This window comes from Sorex araneus, chromosome 3, assembly GCF_027595985.1.
Source record: "Sorex araneus isolate mSorAra2 chromosome 3, mSorAra2.pri, whole genome shotgun sequence".
NCBI lineage: Eukaryota > Metazoa > Chordata > Mammalia > Eulipotyphla > Soricidae > Sorex > Sorex araneus.
Window position 1 is genome coordinate 122,368,381 of NC_073304.1, and position 15,404 is coordinate 122,383,784.

Here is a 15,404-nt window from a genome sequence, read left to right on the forward strand (position 1 = left end):
TCCCCAAACAGCTTGGTGGGTCCTAAACAGTCTTGGGGGAATCGAAACTTTTATTACCTCGCCTGACAGTCGGTGTCATGCTTGCACACCGATGCAGGAGGTGCCTGTCCACATCATTGCTTTTTTAGTGGGGATTACACCTAGCGCATATCACATTGTCCGGGTAATGAGAAATGATACGGAAAACTGGAAAACGGGGGGGAGGAGGGTGGTGGTGCATAATGAATGTGGTTTGTTTTAAACAGCCTTCAAAATAGTCCCTGAAGGGTAAATTAAACAGGGGTGTTAGGTGAGAATCTGGGAACCCAGACTGAGTTAGATTAGGCCTCCGGGCCCTCCTCTCTGCCCGGGAGCTAACCCTGAAGCACAGGAGACTGTCCTCCCGGTGGGGGTGCGGGCTAGACTGTGGGGGAGAGAGACCTGAGGGTGGGGGGGGAAGTGTTTCAGGCTCTGCAGGAGGGCGATATGCCAGAGATGATGATTAATAATTGGCCGGGTGCTGAGTGCTCTCTGATCATTATTTTAATGTTTACTTCTTTCAAGTACTCCTGCAGGTCATAGGACTTCATAGAAAGTCATAGGCGCAGAAGCTAGATTTGAACCCCGGTCCGCAGTCCTCTGATTTCGCCTGAATGGACATTTCGATCTCTTGAATGGACGTTCCTGGTGTTTTTGTAACTGAACATGCTGGGTCTTCCTACCCTGCCCGCAGTGCACCTCAGATGCGGGATGTGGGCACTGCCTGGCATTTAGCAGGCTGAGAGGTGGTTTCCTCTGTATGAGAGTTCTGGTGAACAGCCAGCAGGTGCCCAAAGGAAAGATAAGCACAGAAGACTATGGAGAAGGGGTCACTTGCTGAAGCCCCCCTTTTTTGTGTGTGTTCCATCGGTACATTCCGTGTAGTCTCTGGAGCCTTGAACTGCACAGGGAGGATTGTCTTCCATCCTTACTTATCCCAAAGTGGATGAGGCCTCAAAGACGTGGGGTGCGGGGCTGGAGCGATAGCACAGCAGGGAGGGCGTTTGCCTTGGACGAAGCCGACCCGGGTTCAATTCCCAGCATCCCATATGGTCCTCCAAGCCTCCAGGAGTAATTCCTGAGTGCAGAGCCAGGAGTAACCCCTGTGCATTGCTGTGTGTGACCCAAAAAGCCAAAGCAAAAAAAAGCAAAAAGTGGGGCGCTACTCCTGGCAGAAGCGCTTCATGTGCGGTGATTCTTGGATCCATGGAGGCCCAGAACCTCAGCGCTGCTTGAGTCCTGGTGTGAGAAGTGCTGGTTGCCGGGGAGCAGCATAAGCAGAGAGGCGTGTGCCTTGACTGTGGCTGACCCTGGTTCAGGGTGGCTGTTCCCGGCACCGCATGGCCCGTCCCACATATGCCCGTCCCCCATGCACCGCGGATACAGCCTTGGAGGCCCGGAGCTCTGCCAGGGTCAGCCAGGTCAGCCTTGGCCTCAGGGGTGCAGGCAGTCTTGCATTCTCAGGTCCTCCCGTTGAGATGTGGGCCCGGTTGGCCAAGCATCACCAAGGAGCCCCCCTGCCCCCCCTAAGTAGCAGAATGGAAGCCCAGCTCTGTCTCACCTTGTACAACCCTTCTCGGAGCTGGGGGTGAGCGTCTGGCCGGTGAGACTCCTAGGGGAGTCCAGGGCTGGCCTCTGACCTTGTCTGGCTACTGTGTTGTTACCTGGGAGCTTTGCTCCAGACGGGAAAAGGCTGAGGTTGGTAAAGGCCAGATGGTTCCCAGATGGGGCCTTTGCCCTGCTGTTGGCAGCTGGAGGCTGGAGCCAGCCTCGCCAGAGGAAGCTGCCTCTAGGTTACGTAATGGGGCCGGGGGCGGGGGGTGCGGGGCTAATCTCCCTCTTGAGCCTCTGTAGGACATCAAAGCATCCGTGAGGGACATGCTTCCCCTAGGGCGGCTGCATGGCCACCCCACCATCTCCCTGGGCTCTACCTAGCCCAGAGCACATCCCCTTGGACAGATCCCTGTGTGCTGCTGGCTGGGGTCCTTCCAGCTCTCTTTTCCTCTTGGTGAGGCCCTCGAAGACACTCCCACCAACAGAAACAACTTCACAGACTTGCTTCCAGCTCCTCCCTGGCCCCTCCCCCCCCTTTACTCTGTATAAAGCCTCTTTGTTTTGGCTTGGAGGGGGCAGGGGGTAGGGCGTGGAGGTAATTGGAGGTAATGGGATCACGCTAGATTCAGGACCTCCTCCCCGCTCAGTTCAGGGCTCACTCCTGGGGGTGCTTAGGAGGCCCGGTGGTGGGTGGCATCACTGCAAAACAAGCACTTAATTACCCTGTTAAGGTGCTTCAGCCCCCTTTAAAAGCCCATTGGGATAGTTTTCTGTTTTGAGGTGCACAGAGGGGTCCCCAGTAGGAATAGGGGTGGGTGCCCGTGTTCTGACACTGTTCTTAGCCCCGTCAGCTCAGCCAGCCTCTAAGGCTGACACAGCGCTGACACAGCGCCAGGCAGCAGGGAAGGCAGGGCTGGGCAGAAGACCCAAGCAAGGGTAGGTCGGAGTGCCCCAAAGGCGAGTGGGAGACCCCAAATCTTACGCCACCAAGGGGAGCCAGAGAGAGACCTCACTGCAAGCAGGGGGTGCGAGCTGTAGAACAGGTCTGACACCCCTGCAAAGACGGGCCCTGATGTGACCCAGGCATCCTTGTCTTTCTCCCCATCGGTCCCCTGTCATGAGCCTGTGGCAGGTGACTCTGACCTGGCTCTGGGCACGCGTGAGGCCCAGAGTGAGAAGGAAGGTGGCTGGCTTTCTCCCTGGCCTCCGCCCCTGGTGACCACGCGGGGCCTCTTCAGGGAGGGGTCGCATGCTCGAGTGCCTGTGCTCCTCCCCCGTGGAGCTCACCCAGGCCCCCCACCCTCCCCAGTAAGGATGCTGTGGGCTTGTGCCCGGGTGTGTGTGTGAAGTGAGGTTCCCCTCTGGGTGCAGGGGCCCACCCACCCTCCTGAACACGGAGGACAGCCCCGCTTCTCATTCCAAGAGGGAGTCCCCCAGGGTGGGGGCTGACAAAGCAGCGGGGATGGAGCCCTCCAGCGAGGCTGGGATTCAGAGGCAGGGCAGGCCTTAAAGCTGCCAGCCAAGTTTAAAATAAATCAATACCGTAAAACACTGCAATGGATCTCCCCACTCGAAAGGAATTTCACTTTCAGTTAGAGGTGCCAGGGGAAAGCTATAACTCAGGGCTGCGCTGCACACAGGTCAGAATTCTGTATTTTGTTTCTTTGTAAAAGAAAGTGATGTCTAGGGACCGACTGAAGGAATGGGCTGAGCCTGCGCTGGGGGGTTGAGGGAGGAGAAACACCGTAGCTTTGGAGGCAGCAGGGGAAGGAACCCTTCAGAACCCTTCAGGTTGTGGTGTGTGTGTGTGTGTGTGTTGGGGGGGTGCTCGTTGTCTCATGGTGGGTGCTGGCCTTTGTTGAGTATCTGCTCCAGTGCAAAAGTCAGAGGTGATGGGTGCCCGCTGACGCACAATTCTCTTGCCTCCGTCCTCCGGGGGAAGGAACACCATTACGTGCCACCCTTTTGTCTCCCCGTCACCCCGAGCAGACATGTCTGGGACATGTCCTCCCGGAGAGCGCCAGACCCGGGCAGAGCGGTGGCCTGGGTTCCCAGTGTCATGCTCTCCGATCTTGGCAGTGCCCCTGGCCAGCCCCGCCCCGCCCCAGACCTAAAGAGCACTGGAAGTCGTGGCGAAAGCTGACTTGTTGTTAGTAACCAGATGGTGTGCTTGGGTGTGTTGGGTCGAGCCGTGGTTTGCACGGGGCAGCAGGAGTGCCGAGGATGCTGCCCCACCCCAGACAAACAGCAGGCTGGCTGGGTTATTTTTTTGGCTTTTTGGTCACACCCGGCGATGCTCAGGGGTTACTCCTGGCTCTGCACTCCGGAGTTACTCCTGGCAGTGGCCACGGAGCCTGTGGGATGCCAGGATCGAACTCGGATCGGCTGCGTGCAGGGCCAGCGCCCTCCCCACTGTACTATGGCTCTAGCCCCAAGGCTGGCTTTTTTTTTTTTTTTAATTTTCCCCCCCAAAGTGACTGGAGTCTCCAGGACTTCAGGCCCAGGAACTTAATCGGAATCCAGATGTTCCCCACAGCCAGACTGCACCCAGATCTCAGGGCGGGCCACCCAGGGCCTGGCACAAGCCTGGGTCCCAGCCCTGTCCCAGTTCCCGCTGACGCAGACTCTCTCAGTGGAAGGACCGAAGGGGCTCACGATAGGAGCTTCTGTGTTGAGATTCTGGCCTGGCCCAGAGCTGGGGGGCAGGAGCAAGGGCTTCCTCCCAGGACGAGGCTGCCGCTGCTGCAGGAGATGGTCAGTCCAGTTGGACAGAGCGCAGGCGCAGCCCCCATCACCCCCAGGGGTGTCCACCGGGCAGCGCACAGGTGCTGGTGCTCCAGGAGCCTGGCTGGGGCCTGCTTGATCCAAAACCTGGCTCGGGCTCTGAATGCGAGTCATTCGCATCCAGGACACCAGGGTGCTTGGGCCAGCGAGATAGCTCAGGGGAGTGTGAGGGGCTTATGCCTCACAGGGGCCCGAACCCAGGTGCCATCCCGCACCACTGAGCAAGGGGCGTCTGAGCACGGAACCGACCGGCCCTCCTGAGTTAACACGGAGTGCTCCCCTGGGACACTGCTAGGGAAGCCCCACCCCTCGCCCCCCCCAAGTCAGTCAGGTGCCTGAAGGACCGCTCTCAGCCCCCCTCCCCTGCGCGTCTCTCTGTGCATTGTTTCCGAAGGGTGAGGCGTGACCCCGCTCTGGCCTGCTCCAGGGAGAGGAAGGCAGCGGCGTTCCTCCGTCAGCGGCCCGCGCCCCGGGGAGTGGACTTGCAAGCCTCAGTGAAACACTGAGCGGCCCGGGACTGCGGCAGGCACAGACTTTCAGGAAGTGAGGGATCCGGTGAGAGGCGAGGTCGCCCGCAGCGGAAGGCAGGCTGAGGAGGGTGCGAAGGAAGGCCAAGGCCAAGGGCGGGCGGGCAGGCAGGTACAGTCCCCGCCTCCTGACCGGAAGCTGCTGGGCACTGCTATGTTTCCCCTCCCCCCAACGATCCCTCACTTCCTGAACTCGGGGCCTCGCTCAGAGCCGGTTCAAGGACCCCGTGCTAGGAGGTGGCCGACACTTAACCGGTGGGCTTCAGGGAGGATTAACTGGGCAGGGAACGCAGAGCTGGCCTGAGGAGGCACTGCAGGGACACACAGACCTGCCCCGTGGACCCCGTTCCTGGCCCTGCTGCTGAGAGCCGGAGTCAGTGTCTCAGAGCGGGTGCAAGCACGTGCACTGTCCGAGCCCCCTCCGCCTTGGTCGAGGTCGCGGGCGCCTGGGAGGTGCTCATCAGGAGTGAGGCCTGGCCTGCCGGGGCAGCTGCAGCGTCCCGCGGTGTGTGGATGAAACACGGCAGAGGACATGGGCCCTGGGGGAGGGGCCTGGGAACTCCTTTCCAAGGAACGACCCCGAGACTTAGGGTGAGACGTTTGCCAGGCAGTGGACGAGCGCTGGGCGTGAGATGGGCAGGGGACAGGGCGAGGCGGGAAGAGACCTGAGCCCAGACCTGCGCCCGCCAGAGGGTGCAGAACAGGCGCCGGCGTGAGGCGGTAGAACTGCAGTTGGTCATGAGAAACTACAAGGTGGGTTTGGGGTTTGGGGTGGCAGGTCTGACGGCTTTCGGGGGTACTCCTGTTTCAGTGCTCAGGGTTTACTCCTCACAGTGCCCGGGGGACCGTGTGGTCTGGGGGATTGAACCCATGCCTCCTGCATGTGAAGCGTGTGCTCCGGCCCCTCGAGCTGCTGTTGCGGTGCCAAGTAGGAGCAGAGGCAGGCAGGCTCGGTGGCCGGGCACTACTCCCCACCCCGGAGCCCCCTGGGCAGGGGAGACTGGCCCGGCAGGTGGAACAGAGTGCCTGCCGGAGGCTGTGGGGGGCTGGGAGAGACGTGAAGGGGGCAGATGAGGGCAGGGAAGGAGCACTGGCTCAGGGGTCCCTGGGCAGAACCGGGGTCAGGAGGATAGTTGGGGGGGGGGGGCGGGGGGCATCCATGGTTTTTGTTTAGTGTTTGTATCTTCTGTACAGGGAGGGCACACCCAGAGGTGCCCAGGTTGGGTTCGGGGCAACCCTATGGGGTGCCAGGGACCAAACCCGGGCACATGCAGGGCAGGCGCCCCAGGGGCTGTCCTGTGGCTCTCCGCACCTACGGGTCTTGATGGGCAGGGGGCCATCCCTCCCAGAGGGGCTGTTGGGGTGGCTGGGGGCTGCCGAGTGTTGAGTTGGGGGTGACAGCAGGTGCCCGTGCCCCTGCCCTGGGCTGAGGCTCCCTCTCCTGCAGGCGGCCTCTCATTAGGAGCCTCGCTGGCCTTCTGTGCCCGTCTGCCTGGGTGCTGGCTCTCCCCCAGCCGAGAGCACAGTGCTTTGTCGTGGTGGCTGTTGACGCCTGCGTTTTGGCGCTAGGGAACCTTTGCGGGGCCCTGCCAGGGGTGGGCGCAGCTGCGGGCACACGCGTCTCGCGCTCCGTTTCTTTTTTCTGTACTTACGTAATATCAGGACCATGATTGCTCGCTGCAAAACTGATTTCGAGAGCCACTTTAATTTGTAAATTGGGGAACGGTTTCTATTTTGGGGTTAAGGAAGAGATGGCAGGGGGCCGGAGGGGGCAGGGCCGGAAGGCTTCTGGCCCCAGTTGCCTCCTGCACGTGCCCACAGGAGGCTAGTGGGGACGGGACTGAGGGGCGTCCCTCGGCCCCCTGGGAGGGCTTAGAGCGCAGAGGATGGAGGCTGGCTGTGCTTACAGCCACTCTTGGAGAAACTAGTCTAGATCTTCCCTTTCTCTCTTCTTTTTCTTTCTTTTTTTTTGGTTCGGGACAAGCATTTAGCAAATGGCTGCTGAAAATTTTCAGCGTTGCTGGTCCCCTAGCTATCACTGTTTGTTTCTGGGTGGCAGGAACAAGGCGGTGTGCATCCTGGAGTCCTGCTGGAGGGCCGGGAGCCGCCCCGTGATCCCAGGTCAGGGCCACACCTGACGACAGGGCCTGTGTCCAGACCTGGTTCCATGCTGCTGCTCCCACCCAGAGGTGCCGGGGGCAATGCCCAGGGCCGCTGGGGCTGGACAGGCAGTGCTGGAACTCAGCATGTTGCACGTGCAGGGCACATGGCCCTGACCCTTGAGCCACCTCCCAGCCCCGTGACCACCCCCCCCAGGACGTCTGCGCACAAAGACGCATTCGTCCTCTCCCTCCCTTGACTCCTCCCTTGTGGGCAGCCTGGTGCCCGACACTGCCACGGCGCGGGGTGAGCAGATGCCAGCCCAGGCCTGGAGCTCGGGGGCCCTGCTGTCCTCTGCCTGTCTTCCAGTGGCCGTCCTGCACACGGGATACCCGGGACAGACCTCAGATGACGTGGAGGCTGGGGACGGTCCCCCGTGCTCATGGGCACCTTCCCGAGCACAGGAAGCACGAAGGGGTGACCAGGACACCTGGGGAGACTGTGCTCCCGACCCTGAGCCTCTGCTCTCCCTCTCGAGGGCCCCCACTCCCTTCCCTGTGCTCGTGTTACTCCTGGGACCCTGGTGCCGACAAAGCCCAGGCAGTCGAGGCTGGCGCAGTCAGCAGCACGCAGCAGCGAAGGGCGAACGGCGGCTGCGTGGGGCCTGTTTGTTTCTGCCTGATCCTCCCAGATTAATCATCTGTTTTCACTCCACTTCTCGCCGAGGCTCTGCAGTGCCCTTCCTTCCCTGGGAGAGTCGGCCCCGCAGCCCTGAGTCGGTTCCCTCTGCGGGCTGGGCCTGGCGCCACTTGCCGTAGTAACCGGAGCCCGTGTGCTCACCCCGCACCCAGCCACCTTGCGCTTGACCCAGTTGGACTCTCGCCTGCCTGAGCCGCAGGGTGTCTGTGCCGCGTGGAAGCACGGCCTCTCCCCAGCCGCCGCCGAGGGCCTCCCCCGAGCCCCGCGCTCCCAGGGCCCACCCGCTTATCACGGCACCTACTGCAGCTGAGCCTCGCTCCCATCGGGGACCAATTGGGGCCACTGGCAGCTCTCGTTTCAGCCCCGTACTTAGCAAGTTGGAGGTGGGAATTAGTTGGGGTATCCCTGTAGCCTGCTGCCAATTACCAGAGTTGTTTCTCAAAACCAAAAGTCCCCACCTAGTTGGTCTGGTGCGTGTTTTCGCTCAGTATCAGTTTACCAGCTGTGGTGCTCAGGAAACCGACCCCAGTGCCTTCAGCTGACTGGGCCCCTGGTGTCCCAGGCCCCGGAACTGCTGGTTGAGACGAGGGGGTGATGCCAGGGGCCATCCTGCTTATTACTGGTCACCAGAGACCTTCAGACCTCAGTCTTTGGGCCTGGAGCAATAGCACAGCGGGTAGGGCGTTTGCCTTCCACGTGGCTGTCCTGGGTTCGATTCCCAGAATCCCGTAAGGTCCCCTGAGCACTGCCAGGAGTTAATTCCTGAGTGCAGAGCCAGGAGTAACCCCTGAGCATCGCCTGGTGTGACCCAAAAAGCCAAAAAAAAAAAAAAAAGACAAAACCTCAGTCTTTATTGAGTCAGGGTCACACCCACCAGTGTTTGGGCCAGCGGGGGCCTGCGGTCTCTTGGGGGCCACCAAAGCCACACTCCTGCGATGCTGAGGGATTGGAGTCGGGGCTTCCACATGCTCGCCTGTGGTGTGTGTCACCATGGAGATCCCTAACCTGGCAGAGCACAACAACCAGCGCATGGGCAGCCCCCAGATCCGCAGACACAAGCCCCTCCTGGGCACGGCAGCAGAGACAGTGTGGTCCCTGCCACCACCAGGCCGACCTCAGCCCCGTCCTGTCTCCATGCCTGCTCATTCCCTCTCTGCTATTGGCTGTGCCCTGCTGACCTTCGGGCCTGCCAGTTTGTGTCCTCAGTGGGGTCTGGGGGCCATGGACCGGGTTCTGACGTGTCGCTTGGAGCCTATTGCTTCTCGGGCGCTGGATGGCAGACACAGAAAGGACTCGGCGGGTCAGCTTGGAGGGACGTGGGGATGGCAGCAGAGTGATAGTGTAGTGGGAAGGGCATCAGCCTTGCACAGACAACCCAGGTCCAATCCCTGGCATCTCAGATGGTCCCCCAAGCCCCACCAGGAGTGATGTCTGAGCACCACTGGATGTGGCCCAAAAGCAGAGAAAAAAGCCGTGGGGAAAAGGGACCTTTCCACCTTGCTGCTGCCAGAGAGGAGAGAGAGGGAACATGCAGGGCGCTTCTCTTGCACACGAGCTCACTCAGGCTCAGTCTCCAGCACCCTATATGGTCCAGCCCAGAAGTGATTCCTGAGCATTGCCAGATGTGACACCCCCCTCACCCCTCACCCCCCAGAAAAAAAGAGAACTGAGAACTGGGGCATCTTCCTGCATTTCACATTAGTGTCACCTACCCCGTGGCCACTGGGAGTGGCCTTTGTTTGGTCACGACCTGGTGCAGTCACCTCGAGAGGACGAGGGCAGCCTCCTAGGGAGGTGATGTGCCTCTGGAGGGCGAGAGGGTCCTGCATGGAGCCACCCTGCTTCCCCCAGCCCCGGCCCCGGCCCCCTGCCCCCCACCGGATGTCACTGGTCAGCTAAGGCGAGTTGTGGGGTGCATTGTGGTCTTCCAGAGGGACTGTAGGGTCTCCGGCTCCTCCAGAACCAGGATCTGGGTGGAGGTCCAAGGGGTGAGCCAAACTTGAGTCTCCCCGTCCCGCCGTCCTGGGCAGTAGTGACCGGTGTGCTCTGCAGCCAGACTGGCCTCGACTCAGCCCCTACAGTTCTGAAGCGCCCTGTTGGCTGCGCTGCTCTGCCTGCTCCCCCTCCCCCAGCCGGTGGGGCAGCCCTATCCCGCCCTGGCTCCCCTCTCCCGGCCTGAGGGAGGTGGCTAGTCTGGGGTATGGGCAGGTCAGAGGGCACCTTGGCCGGTGGCTTAGGGTGTGGGCCTTCCACGCCAGCTCAGTGAGCACCGTCCTAGCAATGGGGTGGGGTGCCTGGGTGCTGGGCCAGCTGCCCTCACAGCTTAGTAGGTGCCTCTGCAGTCCTTCTGTACCTGCCCCTAGCCCCCACGCCCAGCAGAGTGACCGCCGGCCCGTTTCTAAACCGAGAAGACTGGTGCTGAGCAGAGCCGGGCCCCACATCTCTGACCGTCCTCCCCTGAGGCCTCAACAGCACCGTTTCTTTTTGTTTTTCTCTTGTTTCTGGGGGCAGCCCCGCAAGGTTCACGGCTTATTCCTGGCTCTGTGCTCAGGGATCACTCTTGACAGCTTAGGGAGGACCTGGGAGATGCTGGGGATTGAACTGGGCTGGCCAAGTGCAAGGCGAACGCCCTCCCCCCTCCAATGCCATTCCTCTGAGCCCCGTTTCTCTGCACGCACAGAGCCTGCTCCAGCCTTTGCCAGAGTGTGGCCTCCTTGCTCGGGGCTCCTGACTTTCTGGATCACGATGAGGGACAAGGAGGTCCCTGTGGGCCGTGATCCCGGGGGTCCAGGCCCCTTCTGCATCCCCAGACGCCAGTGAGGCCCCCATGTCTCTGCCCCCCCCACCCTTTTGACACCCAAGAGTGGCACCACCACACGGTGCCCCCAGCTTTGCCCCCCGGCACTGCTGTGGCAGCGACCCCACTGGCCCCAGGCCATGTCACTGATGGGAGTGGACAGGAGTGGACAGGAGTGCCAGGGCCGTGACCCCCGAGGGCTGGCAGGCTGACAGCTGGCGGGTGAGTCAGTTAGAGCTAATCCTCCTAAGGAGAGACCTGCCCCTCGTCACCCCGCAGTGACCGCCTGGGACCTGCTGGGCTTGTCGTGGGAAGGAGGCCATGCCACCCGCATCTCAGCAGGCGCCTTGCGCGGTCATCGCAGCAGCCGGCCCCCACTGCAGGGCCTCTTGGCACTTAGGGCAAGGGGCGTTCTTGGCTCCCCGCTACGCGTAACCCGGGTTGTGCCTTGCGAAGTGACCTCCGAGATTCCTCTGCGTCCCTGTCCCTGGACAAATGTGTGTGGAAGTGGGGCGTGGCCCCAGCAGGTGGCAGGTGCTGGAGCATGAGCCCCGGGGTTGTGCCCCATGGGTGGGGCCCCTTTCCTTTGGGTGATGAGAGTGTTGGGCAGCACCAGAGATGCCAGTCTCGGGGCCATTTGGGAGGCAGCGTCCCCCGTCTGGAGGCCGGCCTGAGCCCGTTGCAGGCTTCTTGGGGTCCCCTTGCCATCTCCTTTAGGGCGCCACGCCTGGTCGTTCTCGGGGATCTCGCCGTCAGGCCGTCCTGAGGGTGATCTGGTCCTGGCCAGCCGAGGGGCAGGCCAGTGGAGAGCCGCCCTCCACCAGCACCTCCGGGCCACCACGGGGCAGAGGGAAGTGCAGGTCAGTGGAGAGCCGCCCTCCACCAGCACCTCCGGGCCACCACGGGGCAGAGGCTCTCGCATGTAAGCTTTGATTCTACAGTTCTCAGGACAGGCTCGACTCTCAGAACCAAAGTGGACCCGTAAGACAAGTAACGAGCCAGTCGGCTGTGCCGGGTGCTGGGGCGGGTCCTTCCTGCGCGCGAACCCTCCTCACGGTGGCTCTCCCCAGGGCCTCTCCCCACGCATCCGTTCTCCAGTCGGGGTGGGAGGGCTCAGATCAGGAGGAACAGTGAGTGGTAGGGCCTGGATTCAGACCCAGGGCTGCCCGCCAGGGGGAGGACAGCCACGAACAGTGTGGTCACCTCACTGGCCCGGGGAGATCATGCAAAGGGCTGCGTTTGCACGCGTGGTGTGGCGGGACCTGGCTTCGATCCCTGGCACCCCGTGATCACCCAGACGCTGCCGGGTATGACCCACAACCCCCCAGACCAGAGACAAAGAAAAGACCGTAGTCGGGACTTTTATTTGTTTAAATCCTGTGATTGCCAGCCTGATGCATATCAGAGAGCTGGGGATTTGGACCCAAGGCCGCGTGCCAGGGGGAAAATGACCACTTACAGCGTGGTTACCTCACTGGTCGAGGAAGGTCATGTAAGGGGCTGCCTGTTCACATTCAAAGTCACTTTGTCGCAGAAATCACATTCTGACACCAAGTTGGAAGGCCGGTAGTCAGGGATCATGGTTCTTTGGTCCAGAGGTCGAGGGGCTGCGGCTCCTTCTCGCCCTCAGCCCTACCACACTCCTTTCCTCTGTGCCCCCAGCCCCATCCTCCTCAGCATTGTGGGGGCCTCGCGGTGACAGACCCGATGCTGCGGGGCTTGCTGGAACTCTGCTCACTTCCCTGGTGGCCCTTGGCCCTGGGCACGGTGCCCGGGCGAGCGCTGCAGACACCTCGGGGGCATGGCGTGGCCGGCTCCGGATTCATTTCTGGCCGTTGCATGTTCAGAAACCCTTGAGCGTTGCTGCCAGATGTTCTGGTGGCAAGACCCCCCCACCCCCCGGCCCCGGGTCCCCTTCTGGGTGGTTGTCCACAAGAAAGGGACTGGGGGGATGTAAGCCCCCCACGTGAGCGCTCATCTCTCGGGAAGGCTTGCGTGTCAGGAGCAGGAGCGGTGCACGCGTGCATCTGTGCGCTGGGAGGGACCTCAGCACTGCCCCTTCCCCTCGCCCCCCTGCCCTGCTCTCACGGGGCTCCCCGGGGCCCCACCGAGTGCCGACTAGGTGAGCAGACTTCGGAGAATCAGAGAGGGTGGCTGGACCTGGGCACTAAGAAGGCGGGGAGGGGGCCAGAGTGGCAGTACAGCAGGCAGGGCGCTTGCCTTGCACACAGCTGACCCGGGTTTGATCCCCAGCACCCCGTGTATGGGTGCCCTGAGCAGTGCCAGAGGCGGTCCTGAGAGCAACGCCGGTAGTAAGCCAGCCCTGCGCACCAAGGCAGAAACAGGCACAGCGGCAGCAGAGGACGCGCGAGTGGCCTCAGAACCCTGGTCCCGTCCATCCGTTCAGCCCCCTGGGGCCAGCGGGGGTCTCATGGGAGCCAGGGTCCACTTGGCTCTGTGGCTCGCTGCAGATCAAAGCTGGTGGGATGGGCATTCACGAGGCAGAGCAGGGCAGAGAGGGACAGGGACAGTGCCCTGGCGGCACTGACGGTGGCGCTTCCTGCCAGGGCGTCCTCTCCTTGGGGTTCTTGTTTCTCTGTGGGGGCCCGGACTCCACAGTCCCCTTAACCTCTTCACCCGGAAGTGGGTCTCCCACCCGGTGCTTCAAAAGCTGCCGCTCTCTCTCGTTCCCCCCTACAGTGTATCAACAAGCAGATAGAGTGTTCGCTTAAAGTCTCTTATTTTTGGATTTGGGAGTTGCTTGCTCCTCATTTAAATAACACTTCAGTGACCATCTTTATTCATAAAGCCCTTTGCATATTTAGGATTATCGGCTAAGCCAGCTTTCCAGAAGAGGAATTATGGGGTCTGCGGGTCTGAACTTAGCAGAAGCTCAGGAAGTGCACACACCTACACGCGTGCAGGCACACACGCATGCGCACACCTTCCAGGAGCTGGGACACTCGCCTCTCCTGGGCGTGAGTCGTCTGATCCTGCCCCACCCGCAGCCTGCCCACAGGCTCCCCAGCACGGCTCCTGGCCTGTCCCTCACTTGAGAGAGTGTCGGACCCCCGAGAGCCGGGCCCACCTGGCCTCGGGTGGGCTGTGCTCCCTCCCCACCCAGGCTGGCCCATCGCCCGAGAGCAGCTGAACTCGGGGCACCCTCAGACCGCGCGCCTACAGGGGGGCAGAGGACTGGCTGGCGTCCAGGCCTTTGCCGTGTTGTGGCTGGTAGTCAGGCGGGGCCCAGCTCGGAGAGTCACGTGTGTTCCCTCGAGTTGCCTGTGGCGCTAGGTTCAGGTGATGAGACCGAGGAGCAGAGGACACGTAGGTGCGACCAGGACCCCGGGGCCACGCCCCCAGAGTCTTCCTCTTCGCCTCTGCAGCGTCTGCAGCATGGCCGAGGGGCACACAGCCCAGCTCGGCCGGGTTCTGAGGCGCGCCTGGCCGTTCTTGTCTCTGAAACCAGGTAAGTGCTCAGGAGCGAGTCAGCGGTGTCCCGGGTCGATGCAGCAGGTCCGGGGGCAGAGGGCAGCAGAGGGAGCCCAGGGAAGGCAGGAGGGGCCGGCAGGGGGATTTGTGCCCAGCACTGGGGATTGTCTCGAGCAGAGTTTCTCGGGCCATGTGAGCCCGGGATAGTCCAGGGGGAGCCCACAGCTCAGGATGGAGGGGGGTCCGAAGGATTTGGGACAGGTGATTGGATTTGTAGCTGGGTTTGGTGTCCTCATCTGAGAGGGAGGTGTGTGCCTCCAGCAGGGGGCAGTAGTGTGTGTGGAGGGGGGGTGTCCTCATCTGAGAGGGAGACTTGTGCCTCCAGCAGGGCTCAGTAGTGTGTGTGGTGTGTGTGTGTCCCCTCATCTGAGAGGGAGGTGTGTGCCTCCAGCAGGGGCAGTAGTGTGTCTGTGTGTGTCTGTGTTGTTGGACACAGCAGAGCTTGCTGAGTGCTGGGCTGGGTGCTGGCTGCCAGCGGGGTATGGAGCCCACTGACCCATGTCCACCCGTCTGCCTTTGTCTTGCAGGCCGATCCTTGGGACCCACAATCTCCTCGAGTCTCACGCAGAAGATGGCAGAGGGTGCAGGTGGCGGCGTGGCCGGATGGCGACCTCCCGGCCCCCGGGGCTCCAGCAATGTGAAGCTTCCGTTTGGCTTCCCCCACTCCTTTAGTTTTGCTTAATTCTAAACATGTTCCTGTGTTTTTCTTGCCTCCCCCCTGCCTCCCCCCACCCCCCATTTACATGACTCCGACACCAAGAGCAGGAAGCCGAGCTGCGGACAGGCTCCAGTTTCTCAGAAGAGATTCCCTATGGACAAAGCCTGTGTATAAATTTCATTTTCCATTTTTATGAGGGGCCAGGGGGCTATTTTGTTCATGTCCTTTTGTGTCCCCGTCTGTCCGTACCCGTCTCGGTTCTGCGAGCAGCCCTCCGCCTCCCCCGACACCTCCCCGGACGGGGCCGGCCACGCCTTGGAGCGCCCGGGGGCTTCTCCTGGACTGTAGGGTGGGGGTGGGCCTCGGAGAGCTACGGAGACCTGGGCCACCTTCTGCCGAGAAGCAGGAGCTGCTGGACTCGCGGGCTGCTCCCGGCCAGCCCTTGGGCCTCAGAGGTGACCAGAGGCAAAGACGCACCTGAAAGAAGAAGGCGGGGCGTGGCCCGAGCGCTCCAGAACGGAGGCAGTCCTCTCTCCTGCCCCCCTCCCCCAGCGCCACGGGGTGGCCGGCAGAGGTGGCCGGCTCACACTGCCCTTTCTGTTCAGTGACCTCCTCCCACGGGCCCCCCAGGAAAACCTTCGTGTCCAACCTCTGCCCAGGATGCAGCTGATGGCTCTCCCGAGGGGCCCCATCACCCATGAGAGGGCCACACTGTCACCTCTCCCCCACCCCCAGTCCTCCTCAGCCATCTTCCCAGATGGACCTGCCAGGCGTC

The 15,404-nt window shown here is 61.8% G+C and overlaps 1 protein-coding gene across 1 annotated transcript in view; it reads left to right on the forward strand.

Moving 5' to 3' along the window:
• Positions 1-14,632, forward strand: part of STK35 (serine/threonine kinase 35) — a 35,714-nt gene extending 21,082 nt beyond the window's left edge. Inside the window, exon 4 of the mRNA XM_055130476.1 lies at positions 14,499-14,632. The gene's annotated coding sequence lies outside the window, so the exon portion shown is untranslated. The remainder of the gene's footprint in view (positions 1-14,498) is intronic.
• Positions 14,633-15,404: the final 772 nt, after the last annotated feature.